This window comes from Callithrix jacchus, chromosome 3 (assembly GCF_049354715.1).
Source record: "Callithrix jacchus isolate 240 chromosome 3, calJac240_pri, whole genome shotgun sequence".
Taxonomy (NCBI): domain Eukaryota; kingdom Metazoa; phylum Chordata; class Mammalia; order Primates; family Cebidae; genus Callithrix; species Callithrix jacchus.
In genome coordinates, this window is record NC_133504.1 from 167,290,196 (window position 1) to 167,311,240 (window position 21,045).

General features: G+C 40.5%; 2 non-coding genes across 2 annotated transcripts; one reads left to right on the forward strand and one right to left on the reverse strand.

Moving 5' to 3' along the window:
- Positions 1–7,878: 7,878 nt before the first annotated feature.
- LOC118152600 (small nucleolar RNA SNORA21) lies at positions 7,879–8,014 on the reverse strand. Its single transcript, XR_004741343.3, has one exon. It is a non-coding gene; the product is annotated as a small nucleolar RNA SNORA21 (small nucleolar RNA).
- Positions 8,015–19,756: 11,742 nt separating this feature from the next.
- LOC118152654 (U1 spliceosomal RNA) lies at positions 19,757–19,920 on the forward strand. Its single transcript, XR_004741384.2, has one exon. It is a non-coding gene; the product is annotated as a U1 spliceosomal RNA (small nuclear RNA).
- The last annotated feature ends 1,125 nt before the right edge of the window (positions 19,921–21,045 follow it).

A 21,045-nucleotide genomic window follows, 5' to 3' on the forward strand; every position in this document is an offset into this window, starting at 1 on the left:
ACAAGAGATGCTGGAGAGGATGTGGAGAAATAGGAATGCTTTTACACTGTTGGTGGGAGTGTAAATTGGTTCAACCATTTTGCAAGACAGTGTGACAATTCCTCAAGGATCTAGAATCAGACATACCATTTGACCCAGCAATCCCATTACTAGGTATACACCCAAAGGATTATAAATCATTCTACTTTAAAGACACATGCACTCATATGTTTATTGCAGCAGCACTATTCTCAATAGCAAAGACTTGGAACCAACCCAAGTGCCCATCAATGACAGACTGGATAAAGAAAATGTAGCACATATACACCATGGAATACTATGCAACTATAAAAAAAAAAGGATGAGTTCATGTCCTTGGCAGGGACATGAATTAAGCTGGAAGCCATCGTTCTCATCAAACTAACACAGGAACAGCAAACCAAACACCACATGTTCTTACTCATAAGTGGGAGTTGAACAATGAGAACATATGGACATGGGGAGGCAAACATCACACACCAGGGCCTGTTAGGAGGTGGGGTGCTAGAGGAGGGATAGCATTAGAAGAAATGCCTAATGTAGATGATGGGTTGATGCGTGCAGCAAACCACCATGGCATGTGTATAGCTATTTAACAAACCTCTGCACATTCTGCACATGCATCCCAGAACTTAAAGTATACATATAAAAAAAGATAACTAAATATATTTCATTGATTTTTTTCAAGGTAAATATGATTTTCAACAATGAGCTTAAAAGTTATTGTTTTTTAAAATACATATTTAGAAATACAAATTAAAAGTAATGGCAAAAAACACAATTACTTTTGCACCAACCTGATATTTCTATTATGGGGGAATTATTTTTAGATTGTTTTGGAATTTTTCTACAATTATTTCATGACTGCTCCAAACAATTTATATTTGTCACCTGTAAAAACAAGCCATATCTAAACTCTTAAAAAAATTCAGAAACTGAATTTTCTACTGCTTAAAAATTCTCAGTTGACCTTAAGATCAGTATTTTTACTGTGCAAATTATCACTCAATAAAGAAATTTTTTTCTAAACAAAAAATTTAAGTAGGTTTCAAACTCATTTGTTAAAAATGTAGATATAAATATAGACCTAGTTTGTAAGAACAAATACTTGACATCAGGGAAGATGGAAATTTCCTACCTGAATTTCAATAACAACTCTTGCATAATTGGTGGGTATGAGTGAATAATGAGTATCGTGATTTGGTAGGCAAAGCAAATTATATACTCCTTTTAGTTGGATCCACGTGGCTTTGTGAGTATCTTTTTCAGATGTGACAGACATAAAATCAAGTATCAAAATAAGCTGAAATTAGAACCAGACGTTTTATTTGCCATGATAGAAAACATTAAATCAAGATTTTCAAAAATAGGGAAGCATAAACTGTCACTTTGCTGCCACTAAAACTATAATTATTACTATTACTAATATAAAATGATAGATATAAATCATATTTCAAGTCCAAAGTTTCATAAATACCATAAATAAAGCTATTTAAAAATATTCTATTTTTATATCATCCTTTAAGAATATCCATATTCTTGCACAATTTCCTAATGCATGAAATAATAGCACAAGCAAGCAATTTATAAATAACTGAACATACTTGTATCTAGAATAAATCCTCAAAAAAATATTACTGATAGGAATGGCACAATCAGAAATGTTTCAAGACCACTCATGTAAAATGATGCCTATTATTCTTATATCCATGGGCTCACACCTATGCCCTTCCTCTTTAACAACTGAAGTTTCCCTTGGTGTCTTCTTTGTTGCTATTCAAGCATATACACCACCATCCTATCTTGAAATCAACCACACAAGGGGATTCTTGCTCAATCCTGTAGTTGTCGCCAAATTTCGTGACCAAGTGATCATCAAAACAGTAATGCCTGTTTTACTTGAATAGTTGCACTCCACTGCTTTTTGTCCTCACCACCATTTAAATATACATAAGCAAGCTCAGACCCTGTTCTTAAGACCCTACAATATGGCATCAGGCCTCTGAAACTGATAGTTTGGATGTTGCCACAGATCTTAAGGCCAATTCCAAAAGTCTTTCATTGGTCCTCCTTGTCCCCAGACAAATGTATTGCCCCTTTAAGTTATTTTTAGATGTATATTTGAAAAAATCTCTTAGTCCATACTGAAGGAAATCCAGTTTCTTACCAAATATAGCTGAAAATTCCCAGATAAGTGATTGTAGTTACTTCTCTCAAGATAATTATGCCAGACTGTTTCTTTGAATCCCTGTTGCTATCTTGAAACTCTTTCCCAAGTATAGACACAGACCCTTTCCTCATTCCCCCTGACTCTGATAACACAAGTTCATTGTAAGAAATTGTCACACAGGGCAAAAAAATTTAAACATGTTAGTCATAAGGAAGAGGTAATCCTCCCTAACTCATTCCATGATGCCAGCATTATCCTGATACCAAAACCTGGCAGAGACACAACCAAAACAAAGCTTCAGGTCAATATCCTTGATGAACATAGATGCAAAAATCCTCAACAAAATACTAGTCAACCAAATCCAGCAGCGTATCAAAAAGGTAATCCATCATAATCAAGTAGGCTTTATCCCTGGGATGCAAGGTTGGTTCAACATATGCAAATCAAAAAATGTGATTCATCACATAAACAGACTAAAAACAAAAACCACACAATTATCTCAACAGATGCAAAAAGGGCTTTCAATAAAATTTAACATCTCTCTATGCTAAAAACCCTCAGCTAACTAGGCATTGCAAGACATACCTTGAAATAATAAGAGCCATCTATGATAAACTCACAGCCAACATCATACTGAATGGGCAAAAGCTGGACACATTCCTCTTGAAAACCAGAACAAGACAAAGATGCCCTTGCTAATCTCCTATTCAACATAGTACTAGAAGTCCTGCCCAGAGCAATTAGGCAAAATAAAAAATAAAAGGCATACAAATAAGAGAGAAAGTCAAACTATTTCTGTTTGCAGATTTATGATTGTATACCTACAAAACCCCAAATCTCTGCTCAAAAACTCTTTGATCTGGTAAACAATTTCAGCAAAGTTTCAAAATACAAAATCAATGTACAAATATTAGTAGCATTCCTATACATTAAGAACATCCAAGCTCAGAGCCCAGTCAAGAATGCAATCCGATTTATAATAGCCACGAAAAGAATAAAATACCTAGCAATACAGCTAACCAGAAAGGCAAAAGATCTCTACAGTGGGAATTATAAAACACCGCCCAAAGAAATCAGAAATGACACACACAAATGGAAAAACATCCCATGCTTATAGATAGGAAGAATCAATGTTGTTTAAATGGCCATACTGCCCATCACAATTTATAGATCCAATGCTATTCCTATCAAACTACCAATGACATTCTTCACAAAATGAGAGAAAACTATTTAAAAATTCATATGGAACCGGACACTTTTCAAAAGATACACATGCAGGCAATAAGTATATGAAAAAATGCTCAACATCACTAATTATTAGAGAAATGCAAATCAAAACCACAAGATACCATTTCACACAACTCAGAATAGCTATTATTAAAAAGTGAAAAAAATAGCAGATGTTGGTTAGGTTGCAGAAAAAAGGGAATGCATATGTACTCACTGCTGGTGGGAATGTAAGTTAGTTCAGCTATTGTGAAAACAGTTTGGTAATTTCTTAATGAACTCAAAGTAGAATTACCATTCAATGCAGCAGTCCCATCATTAGGTATATACCCAAAGAATATAAATCATTCTACCATAAAGACACATGTACACATATGTTCATTGCAGCATTGTTCAAAATAGTGAAGACATGGAATCAACCTAAATGCCCAACAATGGTAGACTGGGTAAAGAAAATGTGGTACATATACACCATGGAATACTATGCAGCCATAAAAAAGAATGAGACACTGTCCTTTGTAGCAACATGGATGCAGCTGGAGGCCATTATCCTAAGTGAACTAAAGCAGGAACAGAAAACCAAGTATTGTGTGTTATCACTTATAAGCAGGAGCTAAACACTGAGTACATATGGACACAAAGAAAGGAACAATGAACACTGAGGCCTTCTTGACAGTGGAGGTAGAGTGGAGGAGGAGGATCAAAAAACTACCTATCGGGAATGAAATTAAAGCAGAAGTCAAGAAGTTGTTTGGAACCACTGAGAACAAAGAGACAACATTCCAGAATCTCTGGGATGCTGCTAACACAGTGTTAACAGGGATATTTATAGTACTAAATGCCCACATCAAAAATTTAGAAAGATCTCAAACTGACACCCTAACATGACAACTAAAAGAACTAGAGAATCAAGAGCAAACAAACCCCCAAAGCTAGCAGAAGACAAGAAATAACCAAGATCAGAGTGGAACAGAAGGATATAGAAACATAAAATGAATCCAGAAGGTGGCTTTTTGAAAAAATGAATACAATAGATAGCCTGCTAGCTAAACTAACAAAGAAGAAAAGAGAGAAGAATCAAATAAACACAACTAAAAAATGTAAAGGGGATATCACCACTTACCCTACAGAAATACAACCATCAGAGAATTCTATAAACACCTCTAGGCACATCAACTAGAAAATCTAGAAGAAATGGATACATTATTGGACACATACACTCTCCCAAGACTGACACAGGAAAAGTTGAATCCCTGAATAAACCAATAACAAATTCTGAAATTGATGCAGTAATAAATAGCCTACCAACCAAAAAAAGCACAGGACCAAATGGGCTTGCAGCTGAATTCTACCAGAGGTACAAAAAGGAGCTGGTGCCAATTATTTAAAAACTGTTTCAAATAATTGAAAAGGAGGGCCTTCTCCCTAACTCATTTATGAGGTCAGCATCATCCTGATGCCAAAACCTGGCAGAGACATAGCAAAAAAAGAAAACTTCAGGTCAACATCCCTGATGAACATGGATGCAAAAATCCTCAATAAAATACTGTAGCATATCAAAAAGCTTTTCCACCAAGATCAAGATAGCTTCATCCCTGGGGTACAAGGCTAGTTAAACATATGCAAATTAATTACGTAACAGAACTAAAGACAAAAACCACACTATTACCTCAATAGACACACAAAAAGCCTTTTGGTAAAATTCAACATTCCTTCATGTTAAAAAACTCTCAATAAACTCAATATTGATGAAACATACCTCAAAATACTAAGAGCCATTTATGACAAACCCACAGCCAATATCACACTGAACAGGCAAAATCTGTAAGCATTCCCCTTGAAAATTGGTACAAGTCAAGGATGCCCTCTCTCACCACTTCTATTCAACATAGTATTGGGAGTTCTGGCCAGGGTAGTCAGGCAAGAAAAAGAAATAAAGTGTATTCAAATAGGAAAAGAGGAAGTCAAACTGTCTCTGTTTGCAAACAACATAATCCTATATCTAGAAAACTCCATCATCTCAGCCCAGAATCTCCTTAAGGTGATAAGCAGCTCCAGCAAAGTCTCAGGACACAAAATCAACATGCAAAAATCACAAGCATTCCTACACACCAATAATAGAAAGCCAAATCATGAATGAACTCCCATTCACATTTGCTACAAAGAGAATAAAATACCTAGGAACACAGCTAACAGGGGAAGTGAAGGACCTCTTCAAGGAGAACTACAAACACTGCTCAAGGAAATTAGAGAGGACACAAACAAATGGAGAAAACATTCCATGCTTATGAATAAGAAGAATCAGTATCGTGAAAATGGCCATACTGCCCAAAGTAATTTATAAATTCAATGATTTTCCCATTAAACTACCATTGACATTCTTCACAGAATTAGAAAAAAATATTTTAAAATTCATATGGAACCAAAAAAGAGCCAAGACAATCCTAAGCAAAAAGAACAAAACTGGAGAAATCATGCCACCAGACTTTATACTCCAAGGCTACAGTAACCAAAACAGCATGGTACTGGTATAAAAACAGACACATAGACCAATGGAACAGCATAGAAATCTTAGAAATAAGATATCACATCTACAACCATCTGATCCTCTACAAATCTGACAAAAACAAGCAATGGGGAAAGGATTCCCTATTTAATAAATGGTGCTGAGAATATTGGCTAGCCATATGCAGAAAATTGAAACTGGACACCTTCCTTACACCTTATACAAAAATTGACTCGAGATGGATTGAAGACTTAAATGAAAAACCCAAAACTATAAAAACCCTAAAAGAAAATCTGAGCAATACCATTGAGGACATAGGCATATGCAAAAGTTTTATGACTAAAACACCAAAAGCAATTGCAACAAAAGCAAAAATTGACAAATGGAATCTAATTAAACTAAAGAGTTTTCTGCACAGCAAAAGAAATAACATTTGACCCAGCAATCCCAATATTGGATATACATCCAAAAGAATATAAATTATTCTGGTATAAAGATACATGTAAGCCTGTAATCCCAGCACTTTGGGAGGCCGAGGCGGGTGGATCACGAGGTCAAGAGATCGAGACCATCCTGGTCAACATGGTGAAACCCCGTCTCTACCAAAAATACAAAAAATTAGATGGGCATAGTGGCGCGTGCCTGTAATCCCAGCTACTCAGGAGGCTGAGGCAGGAGAATTGCCTGAACCCGGGAGGCGGAGGTTGCGGTGAGCCGAGATTGTGCCATTGCACTCCAGCCTGGGTAACAAGAGCGAAACTCTGTCTCAAAAAAAGAAAAAAAAGATACATGTGCGTGTATGTTCATTGCAGCACTATTCACAATAGCAAAGACATGAAATCAACCCAAATACCCATCAATGATAGATTAGATAAAGAAAACATGGTACATATACACCATGGAATACTATGCATCATAAAAGGGAATGAAATCATGTCCTTTGCAGGGACATGGATGGAGCTGAAAGCCATTATCCTCAGCAAACTAATGCAAGAACAGAAAACCAAACACCATATATTCTCACTTATAAGTGGGAGCTGAACAATGAGAACACATGGACACGGGGTGGGAAGGGGAGGGGACAACAGATACTGGGGCCTGTCAGGGTGGTCGGGGGAGGGAGAGCATCAGGATAAATATCTAATGCATGTGGGGCTTAATACCTAGGTGATGGGTTAATAGGTACAGCAAACCACTGTGGCACACATTTACCTATGTAACACACCTGTATGTTCTGCTTATGTATCCTGGATCTTAAAATTAAATTTCATTAAAAAACCAAGATGAAACAGAAAAACACTACCTACTGAGTACTGTGCTTGTTACCTGGGTGGTAAAATAATCTGTACACCAAACCCCCATGACATGCAATTTACCTATTTAACAAACCTGTACAACCCTAAAGTTCAGCGGCTGCGTCCTTTCATAGTGGGCAAGCATGGAAGTGGGACAGGAGGAGGAATTCGATATTGGCTGTCTGCCGCCTGGGCCCTAGGCTAGACACCATGTTGCAGAGAGCCCACTCCTCCATCAGATTAAAGACTCCTCTCTCATATTCTCCCAAGTTCCAATGCCTCATAGTTAGTCCCATGCAAAGGAAGCTCAGCTTCCAAAAGTTTCAGACAATCTCTGCCCCACAAAGACCTTGCTTTTACCACATATAAAACAGTTTAGTTCAATAGCTCTCAATCTTGACTACACATTTAGAGTCACCTGGGGAGCTTTTGACAAAATCCCAGTGATTGAGCTGCACCTGTGGAGAGCCTGATTCGCACGTTCTGAGTTGGGGCCAGAGTTTGACTTATATCTGAAAAGCTGTCCATGTAGTTTAATGTGCAGCAGAGTGAAGCAGTTCCAGCTTCCTTGCTCGTTGTTTTAGCTTTTCCTTTCCAGGGTGAGATTGTATGCTTTTACATAGCAAAAAACCTAATCATTTCTTTTTTTCTTTCTTTTTTTTCCTTGCCACACCACTGATTGAAGTAAAACAACACAACATGCTGCCACTTCACCCAAAAGCGGTGTTTCCATTCTCCCCTTTCTTGATGGCTCAAGAGGTCATTAGCCACAGGCCCATTGAGTGCTTTTAAAAGGGGGGCTAATCATTTCTTTCACCTACCAAAAGGGAATCCCAATTTATGACCTTTAACAAAACAAATAGCCGGGCGCAGTGGCTCACGCCTATAATCCCAGAACTTTGGGAGGCCGAGGCGGGTGGATCATGAGGTCAAGAAATCGAGACCATCCTGGTCAACAAGGTGAAACCCCGTCTCTACTAAAAATACAAAAAAATTAGCTGGGCATGGTGGTGCGTGCCTGTAGTCTCAGCTACTCAGGAGGCTGAGGCAGGAGAATTGCTTGAACCCAGGAGGCGGAGGTTGCGGTGAGCCGAGATCGCGCCATTGCACTCCAGCCTGGGTAACAACAGCGAAACTCCGTCTCAAAAAAAAAAAAATAAATAAAATAACAAGCAGAAGCTTTGACATTGTTCATCTTCCTTAAAGCCTTCAAAGACCCCCAGATCAAATCTATAGGCTTGGCTCAAGGCCAAGTGCCTAAGTTTTTTCTCTGTGGGGAGCTTTTCCTAACCCATAGAGAGACGAGTCCCTATATGGGTCTAGGATCATGGTAGTGGGTTGAATCTCAACTCTCTTTTCTAGAACAAACCTAGGGAGACAGAATTTTTCAAATTTTTATACTTTTTTGATTCACTGCAGCAAACACTTTCATCTCTTTATTTCACTGAAATTTTATCTAACTTGGCCAGAATGATGCCCAATAAATCAAATCTCCCTCCTCAGCTCTATTCTCCTGTTCAATTTCATTTGGGCCCTCCCCCAGGTTCAGCAGTTAGCTCTCAATTTTATCTCTTCTCCATACTTCCTCAAATAAGAAATTCATGGTGAGATCTTCAGCAATTTCACCACCCTTTGTTCTAAGATTTGCGCTCAGTGCTGAGGATACAATGGAGAGTTCATATCAATGTGGTCTTGGCCTCAAGGGGCTTATACTCTAGTGGCAAGGGACAAACTTCTTCATAAAAGGCAATTGTTATAAACACAGGCTGCCTTAAAAACAGAGGGTGGGGAACAGATATCTGTAAGAACATGTAACAAAGGGATGTGTCTATTTTGTGAGATAAAGGAAGCTCTGGCATTTAAGCTGGGATTTGGCTGGTGGAATGGCTTTGGGCCTCCTCAGTTGGTTGGCAAACTCCTTGAAGAGAGACATTGAATCTAGAACTTTTGTTGTACCCAACCTTCAGCATCAAGCTTCAGAAGCTCGGCAAATATCCTGATAGAAGATTTTCCAAATAGCAAAACACTTCTGAGGTGAATGTCTTGCCCATCCAGCACATCTCCTCTAGGTAGAGGAACAGGTCCTCTCCCTCCAAATGAATGACTCCCCTCACCCCAATCCTTCAGCCAATTCCCTGTGGAAGACCATTGTCTCCTGTGCCCTGGGCACTGGAGACTGTTTCCAGGATAGGAAAGTGATCAGGCAGGGCCCAGCATAGCTTTTCTCTGGAATTTCTCCATTTGGAGTTGAAGGGACAAGAAGATTAAAAAAATATGAAACTGAAGCAGCTGGTGGCCCACCCCCTTCCCTGCCACATGGAGAAATCTCATCTTTTTTTTTCTTTTTTGAGACAGGGTCTCACTATTGTCGCCAGAGCTGGAGTACAATGGCACGATCTTGGCTCACTGCAATCTCTGCCTTCCAAGTTCCAGCAATTCTCCTGCCTCAGCCTCCCAAGTAGTTGAGATTACAGGCGCCCACCATGATGCCCAGCCAATTTTTGTATGTTTAGTAGAGTCGGGGTTTCACCTTGTTGGTCAGGTTGGTCTCAAACTCCTGACCTCAGGTGATCCACCCGCCTCAGCCTCCCAAAGTGCTGGGATTACAGGTGTGAGACACCGCACCCAGCTGAGAAATCTCATCTTTAATAAGTGAGAATAACAAAGAGAGATCAGAAAATATGTCATAAAGATGAGGTAGAGTTCTGAAGTATTGGGGTCTAGTTCCAATCCAGGTGCCCCTGGAGTTTCCATGATTCCTACAAGACTTGCTTAAATGTTGTGAGCTACCCCAGTTATGGGATTCACAGTTCTTTTCATTTCAGACAATTTGAGTTGAGTTGAGATCCTACCTGTTTCAACTGTCAGAATCCTGATGAACTTGGCTCAACTCCTGTTCATAAACAGATTTTTTTCTTTAAGTTCTGGGATACATGTGCTGAACGTGCAGGTTTGTTCCATAGGTATACATGTGCCATGGTGATTTGCTGCACCTATCAACCCATCATCTAGTTTCAGCCCCGCATACATTAGGTATTTGTCCTAATGCTTTCCCTCCACTTACCCCCACCCCTGACAGGCCCCGGTATGTGATGTTCCCCTCCCTGTGTTCTCATTGTTCCCCCTTCTGAATGAGAGCATGCTGTGTTTGGTTTTCTGTTCCTGTGTTAGTTTGCTGAGGGTGACAGTTTCCAGCTTCATCCATGTCCCTGCAAAGCACAAGAACTCATTCTTTTTTATGACTACATAGTATTCCACAGTGTGTATGCGCCACATTTTCTTTATCCAGTCTATCATTGATGGGCATTTGGGTTGGTTCCAAGTCACAGATTTTTGAGAGTTCTAACTTGTCTTTAATTAATAGCCAAATGAGTGTCTGTGATTTATTATAAGCCAGATTAACAAAAAATATGGCATTGGGGCTATTGAGATGAAAAAGAAGCAGGTACTTCTGTTTGGCACAATCAGTAGGGGGAACACCCAAGAAGTAGTTATAAAACAGTATGGCAAGAACAGAGACAAAATTGCATACAGATGCAGTAATCTACTATTCCATCATAATTCCAATTGCATCTTGTCATTTATGTGTTAGGGAGAACTAGTATTTAAATGATGTTTGTCCTCTCACTTTTGTAAGTGTGCAAGTGGAATATACATTTTAAAATGCATGAAGCTTTAGAAAAATAAACCTGACAATTGACCTTTTTTGTTCAACTGTGTGCCCATTTTGATGATTAATTTTACATGTCAACTTGACTGGATTAAGGAATACACAAATAGCTGGTAAAGCATGATTTCTGGGTGTGTCCGTGGGGGTAATTTTGGAAGAGACTGGCATTTGAATCAGTGCACTGGGTATAGAAGATCTGCCTTCACCCCCTGGAAGTGAGCATCATCCAATTGGCCGATAGGCCAGATAGAACAGAAAGGCAGAAGAGAAGCAAATTCTCTCCTCTCTTTTGGAGCTGATACACATTAGAACTCCGGGTTCTCTGATGTTTGAACTGGACTTTGGTATTTGCACCAGTGGCCTCCTGGGGTTCTCAGGCCTTTGGCTTTGGACTGAGATTTACATCATCAGTTTCCCTGGTTCTGAGGCTTTCAGACTTGGAATGAGCCACACTCCCAGCTTTCCTCATTCTTTGTCTTGCAGATGGCCTATCATGGGATGTCTCAGCCTCTGTGACCCTGAGAGTCAATTCCTCTAGTAAATCTCTCATATGTATAAAGTCATACATTGCTTAACAATGGAGACACAGCCTAAGAAATGTGTCATCAGGCAATTCTGTTGAGAGTGCATGTACAGAAACCTGGATGGGATCGCCTCCTATACTCCTAGGCTGTGCGGTATGGCCTACTACTGCTTCTAGGCTACACACTGTACAGCATGTTACAGTACCGAACACGACAGTACTAAATACTGTAGGCAATTGCAACACAGTGGTATCTGTGTATCTAAACATAGTTCAACATTAAAAAGGTGCATTAAAACTATGATCCAAAAAGACTTAAAGAATGATACACCTGTACAGAGCAGCTAGGGAACCTCTGTTGTATATGCAGTTCGTCACTGACCAAAACATCATTATGTGGCATACAGTATATATATATATATATATATATAGCATAGGTTCTGTCTCTTTGGGGAATATTAACTAATACAACTGCTTATAATTTTGAATCAGGCAGCCAATCACCATACCTTTTTCGTTGTTATGGAGTAACAAATTATTTTTAGAACTGGAAGTTCAGGAAATATATTTGGTATAGACTAAATTTTTGCGCTTCCCCAAAATATTCATAAATTGAGACCTAATTCCCAATGTAATGGTATTAGGAGCGGGGACCCATCCCTCCCCCTTGGAATACACTAACTCTTAGACTTGGACCTTCAGAACTGTGAGAAACCAATTTCTACTGTTTCTAAGCTACCCAGTTTGTGGTATTTTTGTTGTAGCAGCCTGAATGGACTAAGATAACAGGTTAGAGCAGGAAGTTGAGTAAACACATTGTTGCAACCCTTCCCCTCCTTTGCCATGAATAGATTGGTTTTTCTGCTTTCTTCACATATTTTCAACCCTTTCACCATTTTCCTTGGCCCCTTCAAGGGTTGAATCAAATCCTCTCCGAAACAGAATGAACTAGGACCGGAGGCTGTAATTCAAGATAAGAAGAGCATCCTCCCTTTGCTTGTGATTCCCCTATGGGTATGTTCAGTGCCCGCTGGGGGTGCCAGACAGCACTGAGACGGACCAGGGCAGTACTGAGGAGTGCACTCAGCCTCCTGCAGCCTGTGTAGCCTGGGGCAATTAACCAGCCTCTGTGAATCTCGATTTGCTTATCAGTTAAATGGGGATGATAATATTACCTTCTCGCAGGGTTCCATAGTGTCTGTTGAGTACTAGTGGCCAATGAATGCCACCTTCCCTCTTTCTATGGTACTGGGTCCGGCGTGGGTTGCATGCCAGCATGGATGTCAGATCTCCCTCTGTTCTGGGCACAGGGAAGTCTTTCACAGCCCGAGACGTGGCCATTTATATCCCCCACCCCCCAGATTATCTCATTTATACCTTTTGAAGTTTGTTTTTACTTTAGATGGATCATTTTCTCTTTGTTAAGGTGACTTTGAGTTACATTTATTTTCCCCAATGTGTTAACGACAAGGCTCGGTGGAGTAATCAACAAGCAATATAAACAAGTTTGAAAATGTTTTCATCCACATAATAAGAATTAAATCATGTCAACCTCTATATCATAGGGGACCAATCAGCAGGATCCTCCAGGGTGACTTTCAGCCAGCTGTCAGTCTACTTTAGCTCATCTTCTTGATTTAATGAGGAAAATCATTATCAGATTTTTATTAATTGTCTGAAGCAGTGCTAAGGAAGAGAGAGATGGAAATAGAGATAAACAGAGATGGAGGTAGAGACTGAGAGATCCAGGAAGACCTGATCTTGCTTAGAGAGAGACACTGGGAATACATACACCTGAACAGGACTTACAGCAAGGAAAAACAATCATGCAAATGAGAACCTGGCCAATGGAGTATTACATCAAAAACAGGAAAGGAGCTCAATCAAGGAAACCAAATTCAAGGATAACATGAGCTGGACAGAGTGGCTCATGTCTATACTCCCAACATTTCGGGAGCTTGAGGTGGGAGGATTGCTTGAGGCCAGGAGTTTGAGAGCAGCCAGGGCAACATGGCGAGAGTCCATCTCTACAAAAAAAAAAAATAGTAATAATTTAACAAATTAGCTGGGCATGGTGGCATGCACCTGTAGTCCTGGCTACCCTTGAGCCCAGGAGTTTGAGGTTGTAGTGAGCACCACTGCACCCTAGCCTGGGCAACAGAGTGAGACCCTGTCTAAAAATAAATAAATAAAAATAATAATAATAATATATCTAATCGCTTTTTAGGGTGGGAGCCAATTTTGAGTATATTAGCTCCAAGATACTACTTTAAGCCAGATCTTATCTTAAACACAGGGGATATATGACTGAAAACAGAAACTCCCTGCCTTCCTAGAATCTACAATCTAGTGGGAAATAACAGACAAAAATATAATAAGCTTTTGAATGTAAATATTACATGAGGTGGCCATTGGTCATTCTGAAGAAAATAAAGCCAGGTGATAGAGTAAGAGTGGGAATAGGGGGGTTGCATTATTTTGTAACTAATAGTTGAGAAGACCTTTCCATGAAGTGATATTTGAGCAGAGATCTGAATGGAGTGAGCTATCTGGCCATGCAAGATATCTGTAAGAACACGTCTTAGGAACAGGGGGCAGCAAGGGCTAAGCCCTGAGGCAGGAGAGGCTTGACGTGTTTGAAAGACAGGAGGCCAGCGTGGCTACATCATGGGGGTGGTGGGGTGGAAGGAGTAGGAAACAAAGTCAGAGAGATGGCGGCGTGGCTGGGTGCCTGGGGCCTGCTAGGTCATAGAATGGTTTTGGATCCTATTTTGAGTGAGATGAGAAGCCACTAGAAAGTAACGGCAGAAAGACCATTTAGGAGGCTTTTGCAGTGATACTTTTGAGAGGCAATGGAGGCTTAGATGATGTGGAAAGTGGCAGAGGTGGAGGGAATGATGGGAGTGTGGGTAATTTTGAAGGAAGAACTGACAAGATCTACTGATAGGTTAGCTATGAAACCTGGAGAAAGCAATGGATCAAGAATGATTCAAATCGTTTGGGCCTCTGAGCAACTAAAAAAATGAGTTAACAGTTACAGAGACAAACAGGAACGAGTTCAAGGTTGGGGTTAGGGTAGGGTGGAGAATCAAGAGTTTGGTTTCAACGTATCAAGCACGGCCAGGATTGGGGTAAAACCAGTGAGGTACTCACCTTAGACACAAAATACAAGAGGCCACCCAAAACTCAGTAATCAATATAAGTAATATTTGAATGCAATGTTTTTTAAATTTCAAATCAATTAATTGAATTAATAGTTGAATAAGAGTATTTTACTTGATATGATAATTTAGCTTTTAAAATAAATAAATCCCATATACTATTCAACATTGTATATACCGATACTGTACAGCATAGAGTAGATAATCAATAACTCACTATTGAACTGAACCAAGCAAGCTTGATCTCCATCTTCCTAAGTTTATTTATTTATTTATTTTTAATTATTACACTTTAAGTTCTGGGATATACGTGCAGAACGTGCAGGTTTGTTACATTGGTATACATATGCCATGGTGGTTTGCTGCATCCATCACCCTGTCATCTACATTAGGTATTTCTCCTAATGCTATCACTCCCCTATACCCCCACCCCCTGTTATCCCTCCCCTAGTTCCCCACCCCCTGACAGGCCCTGGTGTGTGATGTTCCTCTCCCTGTGCCCATGTGTTCTCATTGTTCAACACCTATTTATGAGTGAGAACATGTGTTTGGTTTTCTGTTGTGTCAGTTTGCTGGGAATGATGGTTTCCAGCTTCATCCATGTCCCTGAAAATGACATGAACCCATCCTTTATTATGGCTGCATAGTATTCTGTGGTGTGTATGTGCCATATTTTCTTTATCCAGTCTATGAGCATTTGGGTTGGTTCCAAATCTTTGCTGTTGTGAACAGTGCTGTAAACATACGTGTGTATGTGTCTTTATAATAGAGTGATATATAACCCTTTGGGTATATACCCAGTAATGGGATTGCTGGGTCAAATGGTATTTCTAGTTCTAGATTCTTGAGGAATGCCACGCTGTCTTCCACAATGGTTGAACTAATTTATACTCCCACCAACAGTGTAAAAGCATTCCTAATTCTCCACATCCTCTCCAGCATCTGTTGTCTTGAACATAATATTTTTAAAAATCAAAGTTAATGCCAAAAAATTGATGTTGCACAAACTGTGAAAATTTAAAATAAAAATGACTGTGGTTGGTTTGTTGTATGACCCTCTATTATTGCACAGCGAGAACAGTCATTTCCATCAGCCTGAGCTTCCTGGGCTGTGAGTCCATGAGATCTCCTCACTCTTTTGTGAGAATTGACAGTGGCATGCCAGCAGGTTAGCCAATACAAGGCTTTACAGACAGCCTTTATTTTATTTTTTTAATGTTGAAGTTTATTGCCTTTTTCCACTTCGTTTCAAATACTTGAGGATATTTGGATAAGGGAATATAGGAGCTCACATGCCTTCTTTTGTCTCAGGCTCCAATATGGCTCAGCAGGGCACTGCATCCAAGCAGGAATGTTGAATTTGGCTACAGAGTGTGAAGTGCAGGAGAAAAGTTGGAAGAGGAGAGAGAAGGCAGGAGCGTGGCACCTAAACATGGTATTTAAAACCTGGTTGAGATCAGATGGAGGCAAAGCATGAGAACAGAGGAGATAAGAAGTCTGAAAAGAAAACCCTGGGGAGGAACGTGAAGAAGGAGAAACCAGCAAATGTGATGGAGAAGGAGCAGCCAGGAGAGAAAACCCAAGACAGTGATGTCACAGAACTCAAGAGACAGGAGCATTTGAAGAAGGGATTACAAAACTAGAGCTGGCCCTTGCACCACATGGGCATTAGGGATGCCGCCACTCTGCACAGTGGAAAATCCTCGTATAACTTTCAGCTCCCCCCAAAGTTAATTACTAATAGCCTACTGTAGATTGGAAGTCTCGGTGATAAGGTGAACAGTCAATTAACTCATATATTGAATATGTATTATATACTGCATTGTTACAATAAAGTAAGCTAATGGGAAGAAAATGTTATGGAGAAAATCACAAGGAAGAGAAAATATGTTTACTTTTTATTCAGTGGGAGTGGATCATCGTGGAGGTCTTCATCCTCATAGTCTTCATGTTGAGGAGGCTGGGGAGGAGGAGGAAGAGGACAGCTTGGTCTTGCTGTCTCAGCAGAGGCAGAGGCAGAAGAGAATTTGGGTATAAGTGGACTCATGCAGTTTAAACCCATTTTTCAAGGGTCAACTGTATCCAGAGATTCTATCTTTTGATCTTTAAGATTGGAAAAGATATTTAAAAGTTGTAATAAGCTTACAGTGGATTGCATGGTGGGCTCCCATAAAGATATGTCCTAATCCCATGTCCTAATCCCCAGAACATGTGAATGTTGCCTTATAAAAATCTTGAGTCCAGGCATGTAATCTCAACACTTTGGGAGGCTGAGGCAGAAGGATGGCTTGAAACCAGGGTTTTGAGACCAGCCTGGGCAGCATCGTGAGATTCAATCTTTATAAAACTGTAAAACTTAGCTGCGTGTGGTGGCTGAGGTGGAAGGATCCCTTGAACCCCGGAGTTTGAGGCTGCAGTGGGCCCTCAGTCACATGACCAGTGTCCTTGATAGAGTGCAGTGGAGGGAGATTACACAGGAGAGAGCATGGCCATGCAAAGACAGAGACAGAGATGGGAGTGATGCAGTCACAAGCCCAGGAAGCCCGGGAGTGATGACGGCTGCCAGGAGCCGGAAGGAGCAAAGAAAGATTCCCTCTAGAGCATCCAGTGTGAGTGCAGCCCTGCTGACACCTGGGTTTTGGACTTCTGGTCTCCAGAACTGTGAAAGAATCACTTTCCATTGTTTTAGGCCTTGTGATTGAAGCTTCCTTAATGTGGAAAATTCCCCCTCTGACTGGCTATTTATAATTCCTCCAAAGTCTGTGCGTATAGACCACAGGGTGCTAAACTGAAGGGCAACCTCAATGGAGGGCAATGTGGCGATATGAATCAAAATTTTACACATGACATATTATTTGAACCAGCAATTCCAATTTCAGAAATGTATACGGTTATACTCAACATGCCTGTAAAGACAAAAATATGTATATGCAAGATTATTCATTGAAGCATTGCTTATAACACAAAACTGGAAACAATCTAAACAGGTTAACCTTGACGTTAAATGAGCTCGATTCTATAGGGTGCCATAAAAACAACGCTCTTTTTCCTCTCATTGTGAAGCCAGCACTTTTCTGCCCTGGATAAAATTGTAAGCTACTCTCATAATTTTTCCTCCAGACATTTGAGATAATAAAAAGGCCTTTGGTAATTTTACTTACAAGATTGATCTTATTGTACTAGCCCAAATATCTACCTCAGAGTAATATTGAAATTGTTATATTCTTATTCTAATTAAGCTCTCTCCTTCCCCTAGCTCATTGGAAATCTGCCTTGGAGGAGGAGGCATGTCTGGCTGCTGCTTCTTTTCTTTGCTAGTTCCTCTCCTCCAGGCCCCACACAGTCTACCTCTGACTTCTCCAAGATTGGAGGGCTAGGGTGGGTGTGGTAGGGGATCTAGGAGCAGCAAAGGCCTTAGCTGTTTGTCACAGATGGAATCTGACAATGGTAGGTGTCAGAGTGTATTAATGAGACTCACACTAATGTAGTAACAATAACCCCATATTAGCTTGACTTCTCACCCTTGTCACAGGCAACATGCATCAGCGTTTGCGTGGGAAAGAGGACGCAGAACTCTGCTACACTCATTCAAAACCCCAAGTGTTTTCACTTTCTAGGGCCTCTTTCTGCTCTGCTGTTCATGGGGAAAGGGAAAAGGCACAGAGGATCCTGTGGGATCATCTACTTTAAGGCCAAGCCAGGTGGGAAGGTGTCTGTCATATCACTTCTACCCATCCTCCATTGGCTGTCACTCAGTTGTGTAGTCCCAGCTGCAAGGGCAGCTGGGAAATGTGGCTTCTGTGTCGGGAGTTGGAATGCATAGCATTGTCTCCACTGTATGGAGATTCCCAAAGCCTATTCTTTCTCTTGGAAGGTACTTTCAGAGATTCCCCACATACGTCCCTTGTGATTGCAGCTACCTTAATGTGGAGAATTCCCCGCTCTGTCTGGCTACTTGTAATTCCTCCAAAGCCAGTGGGCATCTGATCATCCTCCTTCTATTGGGGTCCCATTACCCTTCCAGAGAGTAGAGTGGAGTTCAGGCTGACCCCTAGCTGAATTCTTCTAATTGGTCTCCTGCTCCCATGAGTGAGGTAGGGTTTGCTGCCAGTATGGGCCTTTCTACTTTAACCTCATCCGGCTACTTCACCCAGCCACCTGCCTGCAGACTTTTTCAGAAGTGGAAAAAATATAAATCCCTGTGCTTCTTTTACTCCATAGGATTCATGCCAAGCTCTCACATTTGGCTTGAGGTGGGAAGGCAGCCCTCTCCTCTCCATCATCATGGAAGGAAGACAGATGCACATCATATGCGACTCTCTCTAAAGATTTTCAGCCTCGACTCTGCAAGATCATTCACTGTGATGTCACATACAGGTTTTTTTGAACTATCTTTTGTAAGACTTGCATAGATGGTCTAGCACCTCACACTGAAATGCGGAGATTCTGGACACATTGCTTTACTTAAGGTGTTTTGCAAACTTTTTTGTATTTTTTTAAATGTAGTACAATATGTCATTATTTTGAAGGTGTTTAAAAAAAAAGTCTTATTTTAGGCTGGGCACAGTGGCTCCTGCTTGTAATCCTAGCACTTTGGAAGGTAGAGGCAGGTGGTTCACTTGAGGTCAGCAGTTTGAGACCAGACTGGCCAACATGGTGAAACACCTGTCTCTACTAAAAATACAAAAATTAGCCAGGTGTGGTGGCAGATGCCTGTAATCTCAGCTACTTGGGAGGCTGAGGTGGGAGAATTGTTCGAACCCAAGAGGCAGAGGTTGCAGTTAGCCAAGATTACACTCCAGCCTTGGTGACAGAGCGAGACTCATTCTCAAAAAAAAAAAAAAAACAGGCCGGGCGCAGTGGCTCAAGCCTGTAATCCCAGCACTTTGGGAGGCCGAGACGGGTGGATCACGAGGTCAAGAGATCGAGACCATCTTGGTCAACATGGTGAAACCCCGTCTCTACTAAAAATACAAAAAATTAGCTGGGCATGGTGTCGCGTGCCTGCAATCCCAGCTACTCAGGAGGCTGAGGCAGGAGAATTGCCTGAACCCAGGAAGCGGAGGTTGCGGTGAGCCGAGATCGCACCATTGCACTCCAGCCTGGGTAACAAGAGCGAAACTCCATCTCAAAAAAAAAAAAAAAAAAAAATCTTATTTTACTCCAGGTCTTAGAAACTTATTCTCATACTTACCTGGCAGGGGTGATACTATGATCACGAAGGTGGTTTTCCCAGGATGAGGCTTATCCATTGCACTCTGGATGTGCTGACCCCTGCGATTTCCCCAAATGTGGGAAACTCAACTGCATAATTTGTGGTAGTGAGAAACTGCGTTCATGCTTTCCCCTGGTAAAAAAAAAAAAAAAAATTTTAATTAAGAAAGAAAAAGAAATTTTGATTCTCTTTCCAGTTCTCTCATTCCTAACTGGACAGCTATGGGCAGGTTACATGACAAGTTTAAGCCTCAGTTTCTTTATCAGTGAAATGAAGTAAGGCTATGCAATGCACAGTTATTGCAGCAGTTCAATGGAATGTCTTTACGAAAGCACCTGGCATAGCACCATGTACAGACAGTTAAAAAACGTTCAACTAGAAAGATCTGTTTTCATTTCTGTTCTAGAACAGAGATGGCCAACCTGTTTCTAAACTGAAAATGAATAAATAAAGTAACAGTTTTAAATTTATGTTTGCAATTAACAAATGACTTTAAAGAGTAGCTTGAACAAGGGGATGAATTTGCTAGAAATCGAACCCAATCTTTCCCTTTCATGTTCTGTGTTGGGTGCTCTGATTGTGTAGGCAGCATATTGCTTATTTAAGGTGAACTAAGAGCCAGGAACAAAAATGAGGTTTAGATTTTACTTTATTTCAGTCACTCCCAAACCCAGTCCTATATAAACATTACCAAACTGTAAACGTTGTCTACGGCTTTCTGGGAAGATTGTTTATGAATATAAAGTACCCTGGGTAGACGGATAATATATTTTGAAATAAAACAAAGAAAATATACCCAGCTTGCCACAGGCAATCTGCTTCCTTATCAATGTTTGGATAATACTTTGTCCTGACATGCCCAGGGAGCCCTGTCAAGTCTGCGCACCAGAGGACAGTGAAACGTGTGGTCCTGATGTGCTAAGCCAAACCCTGGCATTTGCAGTTAATATAACAAAAATCATAAGCCAAGCCTGAAGGGGGCCTGGAACCCGAGTGGTTTCTTTCACACTGTTTTCCGTACAAAGCATGTCCTTTTGCTGGGAAACTGGATGTGTTTGAAAAATGGGCAGCTCAGATAATTTCAGGAGTCATGGATGGAAATTTTAGCTGTTTCAGATTCCAGTGGCTTTGATCAGCTCCTGTCCTGTCAGAGTACTGAAGTTTTGAACAAATTGAGAAATGAGACAAAAGGGCCAGATGCTGTGGCTCACACCTGTAATCCTAACACTTTGGGAGGTGGAGGTGGGCAGATCACTTGAG